This window comes from Neomonachus schauinslandi, chromosome 9, assembly GCF_002201575.2.
Source record: "Neomonachus schauinslandi chromosome 9, ASM220157v2, whole genome shotgun sequence".
Classification (NCBI taxonomy): Eukaryota; Metazoa; Chordata; class Mammalia; order Carnivora; family Phocidae; genus Neomonachus; species Neomonachus schauinslandi.
In genome coordinates, this window is record NC_058411.1 from 27,431,460 (window position 1) to 27,451,894 (window position 20,435).

Consider the following 20,435-nt stretch of genomic DNA (forward strand, 5'->3'; position numbering starts at 1 on the left):
GTGCAGTTCCTAGCAGCAGCTTCCTGCCGGCCTGTAATTACAGCGTGATTGCACAGTCCGGCATTGTTGGCATGGATGTTTATACGCAGGCTATTGTGCAAGACCGTGGTGGCTGCGAACAGAACGCAGATTTGCATTGCAAATGCCCGGGACAGATCTGGGCTTGAGCTGCAAGTCACCAAGTTCTTTCTGGCCTTGCACCTTAGGTAGGTAATTTATTTCCGGGCCTCTCCCTTAATCTCGACCACTTGCCAAACACCAGAGAAGTCAAGTAGACCCAGGAGGGCAGCAGAGTCCCTCCACTCCCATCTTAGGCAGCCTAAAAACTATCCCAGGGATTGTACCCTTATTTGTGTCGGTAGAAAATGTGGGATGACGTCAGCAGGAAAAGGAGATGGGAGATGGCTATCAACCTCCCTAAACGGGAAAGCAGTTTGAATTAGCAAAGTTGCACGGTGGCTGAGTGGGGCCTGGTTGCGAAGAGGACACGTCAGACTTGTGTGACTGAGCTGGCAAGCTAGACTTTGAGCCTTGAAGTGTCAGCTGCAGAAACTTAGTAGGTGGGTCCTAATTCCTTTATTGTGTTCTGGGCAAAGGGAAAAGTGCTGGGGCTTGGAGACTGGGTTGTCGGTGATGGTGTCTGGGCTGGGCAGGATGGGGGTGGGGGTAGGGAGTGACACCCCCCCCAAAGGAGTGACTCAAGTACATTTTGTCCAGAAGAGCCCCAGGCCCATTTCCTGAGCCAGGCCTGCAGCACAGAGAAGGGTGGGGGTCCTCATACCTGCTGAGCTTCTGTGCTGCAGGGAGGGAGCCAAGCCTGCAAGTGTGGAAAGAAGGCAAACAGATTTTCCTGCAGGGCCTCCGATGTGGCTAACGGTAGTGGAGGGATTTAAAACACAGTCAAAAAGCATGTATAGGATACAGGCAGGGCTATTCTGCTCCCACCCCACATCTCAACCCGCTCTCTCTTAGAGACAGAGCGGCCTAGGTGGAAGATTCTCGTGGGACCGCGCTCAGCCCCGCACCACGGGGGTGCTGTGTGACTCCGGGGCACCCTCCCACGGTGCTCAGGCAGCCTCCCTGCTCAGAGTGGCAGGAACGGATAGCCCTGGCACCCTGGAGCTTCCCCATGCTTGGCCTTCTCCCCAACCCAGTAACTGAGTTTCACCTGGAGGAAAAATGCTGTTTTGCAGCCTCGTGCCAACTGTGTGTCATGGGCACAGTGACAATTTGCCAAAGCAAAACATTAGGGCATAGTCCCTGGCAGTCTCCTATGTGCTTCCAGAGACTCCAGGAAACACATGTGAAATCAGCACATTTCTAGGAAGTCTGGGATATACAGGCCCAGTTGCCACAGGGCTTAGAGCAAAAACACCACTCTGGTAGGGGGTCCTGAGCTGCACAACTCCTGTTCCTGGTACGTTTGGGTTTTTCCTGAACTTGACTGTCAAGGTTCTGGTCAGCTGCATCCTCTGACCTGGTTGCTTTTGTAAGAACCTACTGGTGCCCAGCACTAGCCTTGAGGGGCAGAGGAGGGGAGCATTCCCTTATGACCTCAAAGAAAAGACAGCTTTGAGTCACGGTACTTTGCGTTAATTTAGAACCTGCGGAGCCTAGAGGTGCGGAAAGGCCCTCCAGCGGTGTAGGCAGGAGAGCTGAGGAGAGGGACCCCTTCCTTGTAAAGGCCAGAGAAAGAAGGAAGGAGATTCCCCGGAGTTGCGGCCCCACCAGGAGCCGTTGCCTGCCCACATCTTCAGGTCAGCCTGGCTAATTTTTGTGCCTAACTCAGGCCCTTCTCTTGGTTTGCCCCGATTTGCCTCGGCGTTCAGAGAGCTTGCCCCGCAGCCCAGGGCAAGGCCGGAAACAATCCTGACTTCCTCTCGCACCTTACGGAAATGCTGACTTACGGCCCGGAGTTGCTGCCCAGTTCATGGCCTCTGAGCAGCCCTGCTGCCTCGCCATGCACAACTAGGAACAAACTTGAAAAAGCACTGAGTCAGAACCTGACAGTTTACAAATCATTTTGTTTTAAGGGGAGAAACCATTGGAGGTAACTCGCAAGCTCAGCAACTCTGTCAAAAGCCCCTGTGTGCCACTGAGAGAGGCGGATGAAGTCCCCTGCAAGACGGTGGTCTCCAAAAGAAGGCCTTTTATGCTCCCCAGGCCTGATAGTTATATTTCTGCTCATCTGCCTCCTCCCAGCTGCCTCACTCCCTACACCACAATCCAGTGTTTTGACACCACAACTAACCTCCAAACGAGGAGGCAGAACAGCCCCAGCTAACAGAGGGCATGCCAGACTCTGAAGAAGGTGCTGCAGTTTTCCAGATGCCTGGCAGTTCTGTGCTGCACTTTTGTTTCCTTCTTTAAAATGTTCTCCCCTTCATTTCTTGTACTCACTGAAGCATGTCTTTGTGAGACCCTTAAACCATTTTATTTCCTCATCTACATGACACAGGGCTTTGCTTTGCGACTTTCTGTATCAAGTGCTACTTGAAATATACACAAGGCTTTGCATAAGCCCGGGATAAAGGGCTCTCTGTAATGTCACTTAAAATGCCTGGTTGCAAGGGTCACCCTCTTGCTCAGCAACCTTCAATGGCTCCCCGCTGTCTGCATGGTAAGGATCAAACCTCTAGGCTAGCAGTCAGGGCCTTCCACACAGGGGTCTGGCCACCGCTGCTCTCCTGCCCTAACCCTCTGCTCTGACCCAGTGACCCACTCTGTGTGTTTGTCCAAACTGCCGGTGGCAAGCATTCCTACCTCTCATGCTTCCCCGGAAGACTGGAATGCCTTTTTCTTCTGTTCTGCTTGGCTCGGTCTTGCTTTCCCTCCAGCCCTGTTCATGTTCCCCTCTTTAGGAACTTCCCCTGTCCCATCCTGTGCTAACATTCATCTGGGCCCTGTACTGAAGAAAACCTAAAAACCTGGACTAAAGGATTTTTAACATTGCCTTTGGGCTTCAGTCACACACTTCATTCAGCTTCTTTTTTTTAAAAAAAGGTTTTATTTATTTATTTGAGAGAGAGAGAGAGAGTACGAGCATGAGGTAGGGGAGGGGCAGAGGGAGAGAGACAAGCAGACTCCATGCTGACCATGGAGCCTGACACAGGGCTCTCGTCTCAGGACCCTGAGGTCATGACCTGAGTGGAAATCAAGTGTTGGACACTCAACCGACTCAGCCACCTAGGTGCCCCACCTTCATCCAGCTTCTTAAATATGCCTTTGGGTGGACCACTGTTAGTATTTTTCAACTAAACTGGAAGTCCCTGTTTTAAGTGCATTTGTATCTCCAGGCCTGATGCCCTAACTCGTCGCAAGTCCCAGTAACTATTTGGTGGTGATGATGACGATGATGATAAAATGGCAATAGCTGTCCAATACTGTCAGCTTGTGTATAGACACACGCGGCCACACCAAGCACCAAGGACCATGGTTCCTATCCTGTATTCTGAACATTTACCCAGCTTTGTCTCCTCCTGCCCATTAGCCTCTCTGGCGCCTCCTGGTTTTGCACATCATCGTTCTGTTCCATTTCCAGAACCTCTTCCCGTGGGTGTCAGATGGTTTCTGTCCAGCTTCCACACTGGCTCCTCCTTGTCCTGATTTGAGCTCAGTTGACCTGCCCCACAATGTCCTGTGCCTGAGCACCAGCTCTCTGGGGAGAGCCTTCGTCATCTGTTTGGCCTGTCCTTCCAAGGGAACCAGTCCGATAGGAGGTAGGGCCAACTCTCTGGCAAGACTTTGGAGGAAGACAAAGAGGTGCTTCCTGGTTCATTGCAGGTTTGTTTTGGCCAAAGAGGCATTGAACCTACAAAGCTAGGCTAAACTATAAAACTGAGTCTCTGGGAGATCCTGGCTAAAACCCTAACATTGGCCTTGACTGGGCCAGTTCTCATGCTGTTAATCTCAACTTTGTCATATAAGCTAGATTCTTTTTGAATTGAGATATAATTCACAGACCATGAAATGTACCCTGTAAAATAGATTCCTAAAAAAATTGTTTTATTTCTTTCATTTTTTTAAAAAAATTTTATTTTTAAGTAATCTCTACACCCAACATGGGGCTCGAACTCACAACCCCAAGATCAAGAGTCACACACTCTACCAACTGAGCCAGCTGGGTGCCCCCCAAATTTTGTTTTATTTAAAAATAAAACCTGGTAGATTCTCCCCCCCCCATTTTCTATTTGAAAAGGTAATATATAAATAGGGTTCAAAATTCAGAAGAGATAAGTTATATAGTATAAAGTAAGTCTCAAAAGTCATTTCAACATTAGATAGGAGATTACTATGTATATTATGCCCATATACACAAATGCAGTAGAATTAGAAAAATAAATATCTATTTCAGCCTTGAGGGAAGGAAGACCTTCTTAAGAAAGATATAAAGCAGAAGCCATAAGAAAATATTGATAGATCTGATAACATGAAATTTTCAAAACATAAATTTCCCATTCTCTAATGTTCCCCATTTCTTCAATCCTTCAGTGTCCTTGTCTTAGGCAACTATGATTTGTCATTTTTCAGCCATGCTTCCAAAGGTAGCCTCTGCAGATTGAAGAAAATCTGAATATATAAGCAAATTCTGGCGTACTATACACAGGGTTCTGTGTTCTGTTTTTCACTTAATGTATCTTGGAGATTATCCTGTAACAACGTGTGTAGAGCTTCCTCATGTTTTCCTCTGGCTAGATTGTATTCCCCTGTATGAAAATGCCATCATTTATGTAACTAGTGTCCTACTGAAGAGCATTTGGGCTGCTTCCTGTCTTTCTAGACTACACACAATGTTGCAGTTAATATGTCTAATGGACTTTGAATTGAAAATTCTTGAACAACATACATGAGTGAAACTGGGATTTACATAGAAACTATTTCTGAGAAGTTATGCATCAACTACATTTAATAAACCAATAATCTCTAGAATCTGCGGTTTCATTAAGTAATCAACTTTTATTTATTTATTTTAAGGTTTTATTTTTAAGTAATCGCTACACCCAACACGGGGCTTGAACCCACAACCCCGAGATCAAGAGTTGCACGCTCCACCGACTGAGCCGGCCAGGCGCCCCTAAACAATCAACTTTTAGAGTTGATTAGGACCTCAGGGACTCTTTCCATCCAGCCCGTTTTACAGTACCCATGGTAACAGCATCTCAGAGAATCTGAGGTTAAGAATTTAAAGCTCGGAAGGGCACCTCTAGTAACTCTCATTTTTAACTAAGGTTCAGAGATGAAAAGTGTCTTCTCTAAGGTCACACAGCTGTTGAATGGAAGGATTGGGGCACAAACCCCACAATCCATTTCCTTTTGCCATCATGCATGGATCATCTTAGTCACCATAATCATTAGTTCCACCATGTCTGTAAGTCAAGGATTCTATCTCTTCGGTTTCCTTAAGGCAGTACACAAAGATTTAAAAAGAAGAAACTTGGGGCACCTGGGCGGCTCAGTCGGTTAAGCGTCCGCCTTCGGCTCACGTCATGATCCTGGAGTCCTGGGACTTGATCCCGGGATAGAGCCCTGAGTCAGGCTCCCTGCTCAGCAGGGAATCTGCTTCTCCCTCTCCCTCTGCTCGCCCCTCATGCTCTCTCTCTCTTGCTCACTCAGTCTCAAATAAATAAATAAAATCTTAGTAAATAAAAAATAAAAAGATAAAAAGAAGAAACAAACAGCAACAAACAAGGGGGGTGGGGGGGAGGTCTTTAAGAAGAGAGTGGGATGCTTTTTTAATAGACTTCTTACCATTTTATTATCTCATTACAATCTTCATTGATCTTAACTGCTATCAACTTATTGAGTCCCTAAAAACTCCTAACCAGGCTCAGTTGGCCAATGAGATTACTTAGTATTTTCTAAGCGCAGGATGTGGGTTGGGCAACACTGAGGAAATGGAGAAATCCTCCCAGTTCCTAAGATCCCAGTCGTCTCATGAGGGTCCCAGGAGAAGGCCCAGGAACACACTTTTCTCTGCCCTAAGGCACTAGCCCTCTGTCCACTCTGTCGCCTCCCCAGTCTCCCTGTCGCAGGCCACTGTAAGGAGCCTGCACGGATCTTCACGTGAGTTGAGTCTGTGTCCACTTTCTCTGTGGCTTCCCAAGAGCAGGTGTTCCGTGACAACTGAGGAACCAGCAGTCACTCCCCAACCCAGCTTCCACTTGCCCTAGATGTGGTAAAAAGCTCAGAATTTCCTCTACCATTTCCTCAGGAAGGCTGTGCTGAGCCACCTGGCTGGCATTTAGGATCTGACTTGCCCAGTGCCAGAGAAAAAGAAAACCGGCCAGAGCAGCTGTGGTAACCCCGCCCAGCACGGTTTGCAGGGTACTTTCCCTCGAGTTCTTGATTCTCTCACTCGCTCATGCAGCATGCATTTATTGAATCCCTACTCTGTGCTCTGGGCTAGGTCCTAGGAGTACAAAGATCAAGATTCAGCCTCCCCCTTCAAGGTGCTCATGGTCTGTGAGGGAGACAGACATGAGCAAAAGCCAAGGACAGTTAGTGGCATGGATGTCAGTGTGAATGTGTTCAGGGGTCTGCTGAGGGACTGGTCACTTCTGCCAGGCCAGAGGAGACAGGAGTGTGAAGAAAGGTCCAGGGTGGCCCCAGTGCCTTGCATGGTGCCTCTGCTTGGTGAATGCTATGGAATGAATGAATGAGAGGTTTCCTGGAGGTCCTGATTTTGAGTGGAGTTCTAAGAAACGAGTAGGTGTCCACCAGGTGGCCAAGAGAGTCAGGGCATTCTCCACATGGGGAGCAGCCCAGGCAAGTGGAGTGGAGGCGTGACATGGCCTGGGACGCTCTGGGAACTGCAAGCCGCGGGGTATGAGGGAGCACTGGTGGGAGAGAGTGCCGAAGGGGCAGGCAGGGGTCGGGTCTCGCAGCAGCCCTTTGTGTCGGCTAAGAGGTTTGGACCCTACTGTGAGAGCAGTGGGAGCCACAGAGGACTCTTGGGGGACGGGGGAGAGAGAGATTGATTTTCTTTTTGAAAGACCATTCAGCTGTGATGTGGAGGGTTGACTAGAGATGGGGGAAGATGGGCAGCAAAGAGACCAGTGGGGAGGTCATTGCAGTCCCTGGGGCAAGATGGAGGAGTCTGAGCCAGAGCAGTGGGGGAGGGAGGAACTGGATTAGGAAGCATTCAGGGAGTTGGGTTGACAGGCCTTGAGGACCAACCAAATGTATAGAGCAAGGGAGAAGTCAGAATATTTGCTCAGGTTTCTACCTGAGATATAGGAGGAAGAACAGATTTTAGGGCAGAGACAATGAGTCTAATTTCAGACATGTTGAGTTGGAGGTACATCCAACTCAGGAGATGGGACATCCGAGAGAGAGAGGTCTAATGGATAGTTGGACATACGGGTCCAGGCAGGAGATCCCAAGAGATGACGAATGGGGGATGTTGCCCTTCTGTGATCCCTAACTAAGCCATCCCAAATAACCATCATTTAAGTAAAAATGATTACTCACCAGGGCGCCCAGGCGGCTCAGTTGGTTAAGCTTCTGACTCTTGATTTCATCTCAGGTCATGATCTCAGGGTCATGAGATCGAGCCCCGTGTCCAGCTCCGCGCTCAGTGGGGAATCTGCTTCTCTCCTTCTCCCTCTCCCTCTGCCCCTCCTCTCTCTCTCGCTCTCAAATAAATAAATAAATAAATCTTTTAAAAAAATGATGACTCACTGTGCAGCTGCAGCTTCAAGACAAGTTCCAAAGAAACCCAGTTACCTCCCTTTAGCCCCTCTGTCTATCAGACCTTCTGGAGCAGACATTTGGGGATCCCAGAACATAGATGGCAGTGGAGGTGGGGAAGCTGATGGCAACACCCAGGAAGAGCATACAGTAGAAGGTGAGAGGATCACCATTTAAGAGGTGCAGTGTGAAGGAATCAGCAGTAGAGACTGGGAAGGAAAGAATGGTGAGGAAGGAAGAACCCCAGGAGAGCATGGTGTCATAGAGCTGAAGGAGGGGGGAGCTTTGCATTTTATGAAAACAGGGACTGTGATTTTGTGCACCTAGTATGGCAGGTGGCACATGGAAAGTTCTCCGTCTAAGGATTTATTAAACTGAGTTGAAATTGATCAACTGTTGATCACTGGGGATGTCAAGAAAGAGAGGACCGACAAGAATGATTGACCTAGGAATTAGGGGGCTTCTGGGGCTTTGCCATGGGGGCTTCTCGTTTGATTTCACCTCCCTGTGAAATAGGTGGTGCAGGGATCACCTGCCCCAGGGTTGAAGTGGCACATGCAAGTTCTAGAAGCCAGGTTTCCTGGCTCCACGTCCGCCTTTCCCTGAGTTGGTGGAGAACTAGGGAAGAGTCCAAGGGAGTGGCAGTGCCTTTAATTTCTGATACTAATGCCCCAAACCTGTAGAACCAGGGATAGGGAGGTTGTTATATCCAGCACTTACGGCATTTGTCCATATTTGTGATGATTAGGTGGCTGCAGTCCTCTCAGATGTGTGGGTATTTAAATTAGACTGCCTTCACAGAGGAAAAGATAGAAGCTTGAGTGTAGGTGTTATCTTGGGGGGCCAGAGGAACCATTGTGGAGGTAAAAGGGCGTAGTGGGGTAATCCGGGCCTTAGGACTCTGGCTAAATTAGGGAGAAAAGGAATGCATCGGGACAATAGACGGTGGATCCCTGAAAGCCTGAAGAACAAGGGCTCGGACATCGGTCAGGACCGTGGGGGCGTTGGGTGGCTGGAACCAAAGTGAAGGGGGTGACGCTGCTGGCCTTGCATCTCTGCCACCGGCCGACCCTGGATGCTGCTGCCCCCTCCAGAATGAGTTCTGAACGCTCCCTGCTTTTCTGTGCCACTCACTCCAGAGGCAGAACCCAGGCCGAGCATCTGGTTGTCCAGCTCAGGTCACGCGCCCATGATCTCCCTGCTGGGGGTACTGAAGAATGAGGCCCTGGAGGTTACGGGCCCCCCAGCAGCAGGTGGAGCTCTGCCTCCCACCAGGGCTCACATTGCCCGATGCCTGAAAGTGGACATGGGAGGAGGAGATGGAGCATCCCCCTTAGGCTATTGAACATATCTACATCTTGATCGTAATCTTTTTTTGACATTTTTCTGAATCTTTTAGCCTCCAGCTAAACTGCAGGATTCTTACATGCTCTGGAGAGCTAAGCGTTTCATTAGCAATTAGATTTCTGCTCAAGGAGTCTGAATGATTCCAGTGGAAAAGAGAGGTTATCCCAGCATCTGGATCCTCCCTGCACATTTGACTCCACTTGGAAAACTTTATCGCTGCCTTGTGAAGATGGAGTCCAAGGCTTGGCTCTCCCTAGCTAATGGCTTGAGTTCTGTTTCTCCTCTGGGGTGGGGCAAGACTCTCAGGGCCATGAGGTGCTTGGGAGGTCCTACCTTGCTTTTCAGACTGGAGGTTGGCGGTCTGGCTTCAGGCTTGGTTTGTGGCATGATTGAGGTCCCTGGTGCCCCAGCTGTCCAAGGCAACAGGACTGGGCACCTCTCCAGTCCTGAAGATGTCAACCTCGTTGAGATGTTCTACCCAGTATCCTGCCTGAGAGGGAGAGCTCAAGGAGCGAGAACTTGTCTGCCTGGGGCTGTCAGCATCTGCGGTCACATTCCTGCCCAGTTTCCTCATCCACACAACGAGAGGGCATTGGGGTGGGTGAGTGCTGGCTCCCTTCTAGCCCTCCGATCCTCTGGTTGTAGCTCTTTGAAGCAAGGGCACCTGGACTGAAATCTTGATCATTCAGTCCCAATAGCCTTAGACAAAGGATTTAATTTCCTTTAAAAAGAAAAAGGAAAATGTAGTTTTGAACTTCCTGGACTCAGGCTGGGGGTACTGCCAGCAATGCAAGAGTCCTTCCCTCTGGTCCCTGCAAGTGGGAGCTGCTGCCTGTGGGAAGCCAGGTCTGTCACGGGCTAGCTCCTGCTGCTGCTGCTGCTTTTTTTTTTTTTAAGATTTTGTTTATTTATTTGACAGAGAGAGAGATAGCGAGAGCAGGAACACAAGCAGAGGGAGTGGGAGAGGGAGAAGCAGGCTTCCCGCTGAGCAGGGAGCCCGATGCTGGGCTCCATCCCAGGACCCTGGGATCATGACCTGAGCCGAAGGCAGACGCTTAACGACTGAGCCACCCAGGCACCCACGGGCTAGCTTCTTACAGCCTGGACTGGAGGCAGTCCTGAGGCGAGGCTTGGTTCCCCCTGTGGGGTCAGGATGGCCCTCCAGAAGGACAAGCAGGCGTGTTCCTGGCCGGGACCCTGGCACAGTTTATACTAACTTGTGCGTTTTTGCCCCCGTGACATGAAATCGTGTTCAAAGCAGCACTGAAATGGAGAAGAAATCTTGAAGGACCTGGTTATTTTACTAAAACAAAGCTTTGCTCACATGCCCCCTCTTACAGACCTTCGCAAGCTGCCCACGTCCTGCAGGAGAAAGCTCACAGTCCTCAGAATGGCGCGCAAGGCCCTCTTTGGAGGCCCAGTGCACCTTCCTGCCTCTTCCCCTGCCACCGTCCCTTTCCCCAGCGTGGCCTGTGTTCTCTCTGCTGCTCAGTGCGCTTCTGCTCTTCTGTGCCTGGTGTATTGCTGCTCCCTCTCCCAGGGATGCCCTCCCTGCCCTTTTCCTCCTGGCAGACGCCCACAGGAGCCACCGGAAGTCACCTGCTTCCCTGCTGCCTTCCCGAGCCTCCACCCTAGCGTCTCTGCCATGGAACTTACCCACGGCCGGGGCCTGGCTCCTCACTGGTGCAGAACTGTGCCTGGCCACTGTAGGTGTCCCGTGGTGGGACCGGAAGGGCAGCCTGCGGGGACGGGAGGGAACAGTGGGCAGGCCCAGGACCTGGCGTGGACCAAGTGGACATGTGTGGTGGGTGAATTGTTGGTCTCCATGGCGGCCCTCCCTTTGCACCTGTTGGTGGAGTCACGGCCTTGGTGGCTTTGCTGTTTGTCTGAGCCTGCCAAGTAGGCCCCGGTGAGGGTGGGAAGGGAACTTAGGGCCCCAAAGCCTAGCACCTGGGTCTCCCTCACACTGAGGAGGACTCTGAGGAGACTTCTGTGATGAGGAGCGGGGTTAAAGGTGGCACCCTCCTCCTGATCCTTAAAAAAGGATAAATACCAGCTTCCCTTAGAGAATCCCTTAGTTTTCATGCCTGGCGCTGTCTGCTGGCCTTGCACAGGGAAGGAAATAGGGAAAACGAGTCAGCAGACCATGAGAGAAAAGACAGGCTCTTTAAAATGAAAGCCTTATTTAATCTGGTGACAGGACAGGACAGGCTGTGGCTCTTCATGTTGAGTGAGAAAGAGAACCAGATCCTCCTGACAATGATTGCAGGGTACAATGATTGCAGTAAGAGCAGGGACTTGGGGTCTCAGTGTGTCTCTGAGAGGCTTGGACTACATGTGGTTCTTTTCTGCTCAGAAATCCCACAAGCCTATGAACAGAGTCTGGCAGGCGGTGTCCTGATCGTGCATCACAGTGAAACCTGATTGCTCTCAAGGGCATTCCTGGGATTGAACAGTTGTCTGGGGTCTGCATGCCACTTAGAGAGTACTGACGAGAAGCATCTTCCTGCCATGGCTGATGGGGTGGACTTTTTTTCTTAAAGTTGAACCACACTTAGGGCTGAGCCCGCACATGCATGGGCCTCCTTCACTAGTGGTGAGTGCATGGCTTGTATTGTTTGCAGAGTATGTTTCCAGAACTTAGAAACACGTAGTATTTCTAAGGTCTTTAGGAACCCATTCAAGTGCGTTTTTGTTCTTGGCTCCTTGAATCAGCTTAGGGGAAGCTTGGGTGGTAGGGTAGGTTTGATGTCTAGGGAGGTACTGGCTTTTTTGGGAAGGGACAGCCTGTGGGATTTGCCTTTGTTTCTGCCTCCGTGGGGCCTACGGCTCCCTCCTATCCATCCCAGCCCTCTGCCTCCCTACCCACATCTCTCTGTCCTCCTTCTTCATCCCTGCACAACAAATCAGTTGAGTTACCACCAACATCCATGCAATCATAAGATGTGTGCTCCGGATGCCTGACCCAATGGGGACTTGTGGAAAGTAGATTTTAAGAGTAGACCTTGGAAAAAAAAAACAAACAAGTAGACTTTGATTGGTAGGATTGGGAAGTATTGTCAGGAAAACTATCTTGGAAAATAGGCAATCCAAGTAACTGACACAGATATAGATATAGATATAGATATAATTTTTTTTCTTTTTTTTGAGAGAGAGAGAAAGAGCATGCCTATGCAAGTGGGGGATGGGGGAGGGGCAGAGGGAGAGGGAGAGAGAGAGAATCCCAAGTGGGCTCCAAGCTCAGTGAGGAGCTGATATGGGGCTCAATCTCACGACCCTGGCACTCCTGAACAATATATTTTTAAAATGTAGAATTTGAGGGGCACCTGGGTGGCTCAGTTGGTTAAGTGCCCGACTCTTGATCTCATCTCAGGTCTTGATCTCGGGTTATGAGCCCAGGCCCCATGTTGGGCTCCGTGCTGGGCATGGAGCTTACTTAAAAAATGTAGAACTCAAAGCTATTAAAAAAATGTTAATTTCCTTTTATCTATAAGTATTACTCTTGGGAATTTCTTCTTTTTTTTTTAAGATTATTTATTTATTTACTTATTTGAGAGTGAGAGAGAGCACACACACGAGTTGGGGGAAGAGCAGAGGGAGAGGGAGAAGCAGACTCCTTGCTGAGCAGGGAGCCTGACTGGGACTCTGGGATCATGACCTGAGCTGCTTAACCAACTGAGCCAGCCAGGTGCCCCTCTTGGGACTTTATTCTAAGGAAATAATTCTAAAGAGGAAAAAAGCTATATGCATAAAGATATTTATAGCAACATTGTTTAAAATAGCAACAAACTGTAAACAGCCTAAATATTCCACATGGTTATGTAACTCATGAGTTCGTGATAACCTAGATCCAGTGGAATATTGTGCCATTGTTAAATTAATATGAAGATGATACTAATTCATAGGAAAATGTTGATGAATTTTGGTGAAAGAGTGGTTTTTATTTTAGCAGGCAAAATTGCAGATACACTTGAGTGCATCAAAACTGATTACACTGGCCATAGTATAAATTGGCACAAGGTAAATACTGGATTTAGGTGATGTGTCTATGAATAGAGTATTTTGCGTGTTTGAAATTGCTTTAAAAATATATATACTTTAGGGACGCCTGGGTGGCTCAGTCGGTTAAGCGTCTGCCTTCGGCTCAGGTCATGATCCCAGGGTCCTGGGATCAAGTCCCGCATCGGGCTCCCTGCTCCGCGGGGAGCCTGCTTCTCCCTCTGCCTCTGTCTCTCTCTCTGTCTCTCCTGAATAAATAAATAAAATCTTTAAAATAAATAAATAAATATATACTTTATATACTTTTTTTTTTAAAAAAAACCTTAACGTATCAAAGACTTTGGCTCTGGGTGGGAAGGCCAGGGGGAGGGACCTCCAGGCCTCCCATCTGTTACCACCAGGAAGACAGAACTGCTGTGTCTTATCAGCCACCTGCACTGCAGGGGCTGGAGGATTCAGATTGGCTAATTGAGTCTTTTAGTGATGGAAAGCCTGACCTCACAGGCTGGCTAATTGTATAACGTCGGGGCTCCCAGCATGGACTCTGCCTGTTGGAGGTGACCTCCAAGTGGCCTCAGAGCCCCAGATGATTGCTCACACCTGGTTTTCCAGGGAACCAGCCCCTTGAGTACATGTGGCCCTGAGACTCAGCTCTGAGCCGCCCGCTCACCTCCAGGCTGCCTGCCTGGTCCTGGGGGCCTTAGCCACAGGGGGGAGGCAACCTATTCTCTCTTTTGCAGTTCCGATAGGCAGCAGCGAGGGTGTGCTTTGCACACTGACCTCCTGCAGCCCTGCTTAACCCAGGTAGGGCCCTAGTGAGTTAGTGTCTTGGGTGTTTGCAGTATTGTACATATTTATTATAGGATTGAAACTTTGAGTTGCCCTTTATTGCAAGCCTTGGAAAGCCCCCCACATTTATCCAGTCTACCTCTACCTGGTTAGCAGTCAGGGCTCTCTGAACCCCCATCTTGCCATGAGCTCTGCTGGGACTTGCAACTGTAGGTGTGGCCTTGTGGCTGAGCAGCTGACCCTCTTCTGACCACCTTCTCATATCTCTGGCATCTCATAACCTTGGGACGCCTAGTGAATAGCCTTCTCACTGTCCACCCCACTCTGGTCCTGCCTCCCCATGTGTGTGTATCCTTTTGTTCTTAATGGGGCACTTTCTTGACATGTTGAGTGCCTGTGTGGAGGGCCCTTGATTGTCCTTTCCCTGTGGCCAGCGTGATTCAGGGCACGCAACAGAGACTCCTCGGTGTTGTTTGGAGTCCTGAGGTGGGTGGGAGCTGGAGAGCCCTGGGCAGACCTTGCGTAGGCAGGTTGGAGCCTGCTAAAACAGAGGCCACGGCAGCAGTGCGCGTGTGGAGAGATGTCGGGGCCCTGCTGGGGCCCTGGTTATCTCGAGCACCTATCTGCGGAAGCCAAATTCCAGAACTGTCAAAGGTCTGGAGTTTCTTTGTTCTGAGATCAGACTGAAATGGGCCCTTGTGGCTAGAGGTTGGCCAGGGTCAGGGAGAAGTTGGAAAGCTTGTGGGCTCAGGGCTCACCTGGATGCTCCTGAGGGGTACGGAGGCCAGTTTCATATCTTCCGTGATGTGTTTGGAGGCCAGGTGGGGGTGGGGGAGAATATCCATGTGCTTCCCTGGAATATTCCTAGATGCCAAAGTCCCATCCCCACCCCATACAGGGGCCTCCAGCCTGCTCTCATGGGATCATTGCTGGTGGTGTGGACACAGTCTAAGTAACAAGCTGTCTTCCTGAGCCCAGGACCAGCAGTAACTGCTCGTCTCAGTTCCCTAATTTAGAGACCACGTGCGTGCCCCAGGGCTGTCAGCAGCTAGATTTCTTGAAGCTTGAAACACATTTCCATAGAAACAATGCTATAAATGGTGGTTGGGTTCCTAGGCTAGCCCACAGAGAGCCCCGGTGTCACCTCTGAAGTTGCTGAAATAAGGTATTAGTAAAATTGAGAGCGAAAATGCAGCACCGAGATCTAGCCCCAGGACGTTAGAGGTTAAATGGTGTGGGTTTATTTGTGTAACTTTGTTTCTTTAGCAGGAGGTATCTTTTCCAGCCCTCCTGCTAAGGGAAGCTCTGGGGCCATCCTCCTGCCCACAGTCATAGCCCTGTCTCTCCCAGCTTGCATCCGTTCTTCCTCCCTCCTCAGGCCAGGAGCCTGGCCTCACCTGCTTCCCAGGAGCTGGGCTGGGTATCTTTATGGTGAGGAAATCCTATTCAATGGCCCTGATGTTATTATCATCGTCATCCTTGTTATTTAAACCATCTCCATCTATTTAGAGTAAACATCACACCTTTGCAATTTGTGCTGTTCAGGATTCTCTTCTGACTGCTGCTAATGTTCCTGTGGATGTTTTAACCTAGTTTGTAAGTCCACCTTTACTATTTCTTTGTGCTGATTTTGTCACATAGCCTGATCAGATGGTTTCGTCAGATTGTTTCCATGTGCCGAGCCCTTTCAGGTTTTTTTCTGTTACCATACCATACCATAACCGGAGTGGATTTCAGTTTTGGAGGGTCTGCAAATAGGTGCTAGGAGCATCGTTTGTAAAAACTCCTTTGTGATGCTATTTTAAATTATTTTCATGGAATCTTGTCTCCCAGTCATAATTCCCTGATCAAGGTCTTCAACTCTTGCAACACAGTGCCAAATCACATTCTGGAAAGGTTTGGACAGGTTCGAGGCACAGCAACATCTGTACGGCTGTCTCCTGATGGCCCTGCCGTCAGCAGCTTTCTTATTTACTTATTTGCACGTGGAGTCCAGGTCATAATGGGTCCTTAATGGTGTTCTAATTTGCATATCTTAAATTGCTGGTGAGACTGTACATTCTTCCTCCTGATGATATACTGTTTGTGTTTCTTCATGTGTCAAACTCTGTTCATCTTTGTGTCTGTAGAACCTCCCCACTTCCATCTGTCTCCTTAAACCACTCTCCTATGGAGAGACACAAGGTCCTGCCTTCCTTGCTCCCTCGCTCCCTCCTGGGTGGGGCCCTACCCATGGCCTGGGCTAACCCAACTCTGCACCTGCCTGGCTCACCCCCTAACTGGCTGAGACTGGTGCTCTGGGTGTGGAGGGAGGGGAAGGGAAGGAGAGGGACAGACACTGGAGGCCCAGTAATGGAAGTCAAAGGGGAGGTAGGTGTGGGGCCGGGGCTTGCCTGAGTGGTTCCAAAATAGGTTCCTAAAGTGACCTCCTTGTGGGGGGCTGCTGGGGAGGTTCTGGGGGGAGCCACGCAGGATGTTAGGGCTGGAGAAGGCATGGAGTTCATCTGGTCTAAGGGTCACCCACTCCAAGGTCGATAGGGAACAAGGACATTCTCAGTAAGAGAGGCTGGCTGGGTATAGGAGAACAGCAGAGGTGAGATGATAAGTGGCCAAGGAAGCAGTGGCAAATTGGGGTGTGGGAGTCCCACTGCAGTGCTGTTCCTGTCTAATGCCACCCCCCTCGTGTAGCTACTCTGCCCCCCCTCCAAGTAGGAGGGCTCAGTGTGGCCAGTGTTCCAGTTTTTTTCATGACAAACCAGAAATCCTGATTTTTATTATTTTTTTTAATTTTTAAAAAGATTTATGTATTTGAGAGAAGGAGAGAGAGCAGGGGGAGAGGCAGAGGGAGAGAGAGTCCCAAGCAGACTCCGAGCTGAGCATGGAGCCTGACACAGGGTTCGATCTCACAACCCCAAGATCATGACCTGTGCTGAAACCAAGATTCGGACACTTAACCAACTGCACCACCCAGGCGCCCCCAGAAATCCTGATTTTTAGTTCAAATCTCCTGATTAAAAAAAAATTGTTGCTAGTAAATTTAATTCACTTCAAATCAAACACATTATATGAGTCAAATAAAATATATCTGGGGGTGAGAATGGATTGTGAGCCTCCAGTCTGTGACTCCTAATTATTCACCTTCCTTACTGGAAAAACACAAGCCCAGGAAGGTATCCTCATATATCAGAGAGAAGGACTTGGAGAGGCCAGTGATTGAATTCCATCTGTGTGACCTTGGAAGAGGTGTTTAACCTTTTTGAACCTCAGTTTCCTTATCTGTATAATGGGAATCATGGCTTCCTCTCAGGGTGCTGGGTGGACCCACTGGGCTCACATCACATCAAGCATTTAGTAGACCTTTAATAAATGTGTTGCTAGGTGCTGCATGGGACCATCCAGAAAACTAGAGGAAGAACCAGGCTTAGAACTTTGCTCTCCTGACTCCCAGTCCAGAGCTTGTTCCACATCACATTGGCCTGCTTCCATGGGAGTTTCTGGAAGTGTCTGGAACAGGGCTCCTTCTGATCCCTGGGAAATTGCACATCACTTTATGAAAGCTTGATTGCCGCACAGCTACTGAGCCCCGGCAGTGGATCTTCCCAGCTCTGTGGACTTCGCCTTGTGGGCTCCAGAACCCAGGAGACTGAGCCTTGGTAGTAGTGGTGGGGGTAGGAGTAATAGCAGTAGGAGTGGTGGTAACAGTGGTAAGTGGTGGTAGCAGCAGGAGTATTGAACCTGAGACACCGGTAATTATCAGATGCACCGTTATTTTATGTACAACTAAGAAAGAGAAAAAGCTGCCGATGAAACCATGACATGCACTCTGAAAAAAAATTTGAAAAAATAAACCATGACACGCTCTGTTGATTGTAAGATGCATCCTGATTTCGGAGCGGTTAAAACGTGCATTTGGAACGGAAGAAATAGTAATGAAAGCAGTGATGATGATGATGATGATGATAATAATGTTACATTTTATTGCTTACCTCAAATTTTCGCATGTATTCTTTTATGTGTGCATTTATCAACAAGAATTTACTGAGTACCCACCATGTGTAGGCGCCAAGGATACAAGGCGACTAAGATCTAGACTGTGCTCTGATCCTAGTAAGGAGATAGCTCAGTATGCAGAACAATATATCAGGATGGAGGAAAGATGAACAAGGGGGTGCCACGGGAGTTCCTTAGGAGCAGGGACAGAGGCAGTGAGGGGTGCCTGGGATTGACTTAGGAAGTGCTTTCGGGGAAGGGGATGAAGGAAGCAGGCTAGAGCTGGGGAGGACGTTATGCAAAAGCAAAAGAAGGATGTGCTGCAGCTGGAGCTCGATAGCTTCAGCCAGACCCCACAGGGATCCCAGAAGTATGACTTGCACCATCACAGAATTGGTTCCACCTTGAGATGAGGGGGCTGAACTTTTCGACCCATCCCCTCGCCCCACCCCCTAATCAATCACTGGCTCTAGAGCTCTCTGCCAGCAAAGGCTCCCTTTGAAAAGGGGGCAGCTATGAACGCTTAGTAACTAACACAGTAGCTGGGGGATTGTGCACCAGTCTGATAAAGGAGATCCAGGAGGGCTCCAGCTGTATATACTCCAGGGGCCTTCCTCTGCTTGGAGTGGTCAAGGAAGGCTTCCTGGAAGAGTTGCCATTGAGCTCAAGTCTGATGGGAGACTAGGGGTGTGGGTTTACCTGTGGATGAAGGTGCGGGGAGGAGGAGCATGTATGAGCAAGCAGGCATCTTGAAGAACTTCAGCTTGTTAGGCTGTGTGGCCCTGGGGCTGGGAAGTAGGACAGAGCCAGTCATGCCTGAAGTGTCCACACCTAACAGTTTGGCTAACGGGCTCAGCCTTTTGCGGAAGAATGCTGGGAACTATTGAAAAGGGATGTGAGTGCTCTAATGGCAGTGAGGATGGTGAGTGTGCGAGGCCAGAAGCAAGGGGATCGATCCGGAGATGAGAAAAAACAATGGCCAACACTTAGAAAAGACTTCATGTGTGCCACATACTGTGAAGCTCTTGTCTCCATTTTGCAGATGAGAAAACCAAGCGGTTAAGGAACTTGCTCAAGGTCATCAAGCTAGCATGAGCCAAGATTTGGATTTAGGTCTCAGCTTTTGCTCTTTTTTTTTTTTTTAAAGATTTTATTTATTTATTTGAGACAGAGAGAATGAGAGAGAGAGAGAGCACATGAGAGGGGGGAGGGTCAGAGGGAGAAGCAGGCTCTCTGCCGAGCAGGGAGCCCGATGCGGGACTCGATCCCGGGACTCCAGGATCATGACCTGAGCCGAAGGCAGTCGCTTAACCAACTGAGCCACCCAGGCGCCCTCAGCTTTTGCTCTTAACCTGTACAGTCCCATGAACACGAACTTGGGATTCTAGTCCATGACCTATCAGTATTTGTTTTCATTTAAAAATAATGTTTTTAAAGCATGCCCCATTGCACACACTCGATCTTGTGGGTCCTGTTCCTCCTGGCCCACGGCCACAAGGTAGGGAAGCTGAGCTCCCGTGAATAGCCAGTGACGGAGTCTGTCTGGGGCTGGTTCCGCAGGCGGCATGGAACCGCGCTGAAAGGAGGCCTTGGCTCTGGGAAGAAAGGGTGCTTCTGTCCCCGTGGCCCTGCTGGCCCGCCCTCCCTGGCAGCCACACCTGTTGTGTCCTTCCCACTACGCCCAGCCAGATGTTGCTCCCAGAGTGACAGCAGCAACTGGGGACATCTGCAGAAGCTCCCTCTCAGGCCTGACAATGGCACTAAGAACCTAGCCCGGGCCTGCAAGAGAGGGAGGTGGAGGCGAGGGTAGGTGGGAGGGCCAAAAGATGCAGCCAGCTGTGGGCTGGTGTGGCAGGCGTGGCCCTGCCCCAGAACAGGTGACGTAAATGTGAAAGGAGGAGGAGGGTCTCCCGGGTTTTCAAGGGTAAAAGAGAAGACAGTGCAGGGACTTCGTGGCACACGGTGGCTTAACTTACTGGCTGGGGTGGTTTTGAGCTCCCTGCCTCCTCAGAAAGGACATGACAAAAAGGGGTGAGGAGAAGGCAATGGCCATCCAAAGAGCGTCCCTCCTCAGGCTGGTGGGTGGCATTGGGGAAGAAGAATGGTGGAAAGGACATGAAGAGACTGGGAGGCGAGCCTTGGAGGGACACCCGGATGGAACTGTGTGTCAGGGTTGGAAAGAGTCTGGGCTGAGCCCAGCAGAGGGTCACCCTGAGGCGGATGGGGATGGACTCAGGGGTCTTCAGGGGGGAAAAAGATCTTGCCTGGACTAGGTTCTTGAAAGAAAGAAGCTAGTTTTCGGAGAAGGGGATATAGGCTAAAACAGTAGAAATAAGAACAGTTGTAACCCCTGAAGTGTACATAGCATGATACCGTCATAAAGCAGTTTTTTGCCCTTGGAATTCTCCCAAGCCCATAGAAGGTGTGTGTTCTCTCATTGTCCATGTAACAAATTCAGTACATCTGTTATGGGCCCAAAAAAGTGAGGCTCAGAGGTGTCAACTTTCCTAAGATCACGCAGGGTGTTAGCTGTAGTTTGGCAAGACTCTGTCCTGGTTCACTGTTTTTCCCACAACCTGTCTTTCTTCTGTTGTAACTGTAGGTAATGAGGTCTTAGAGGC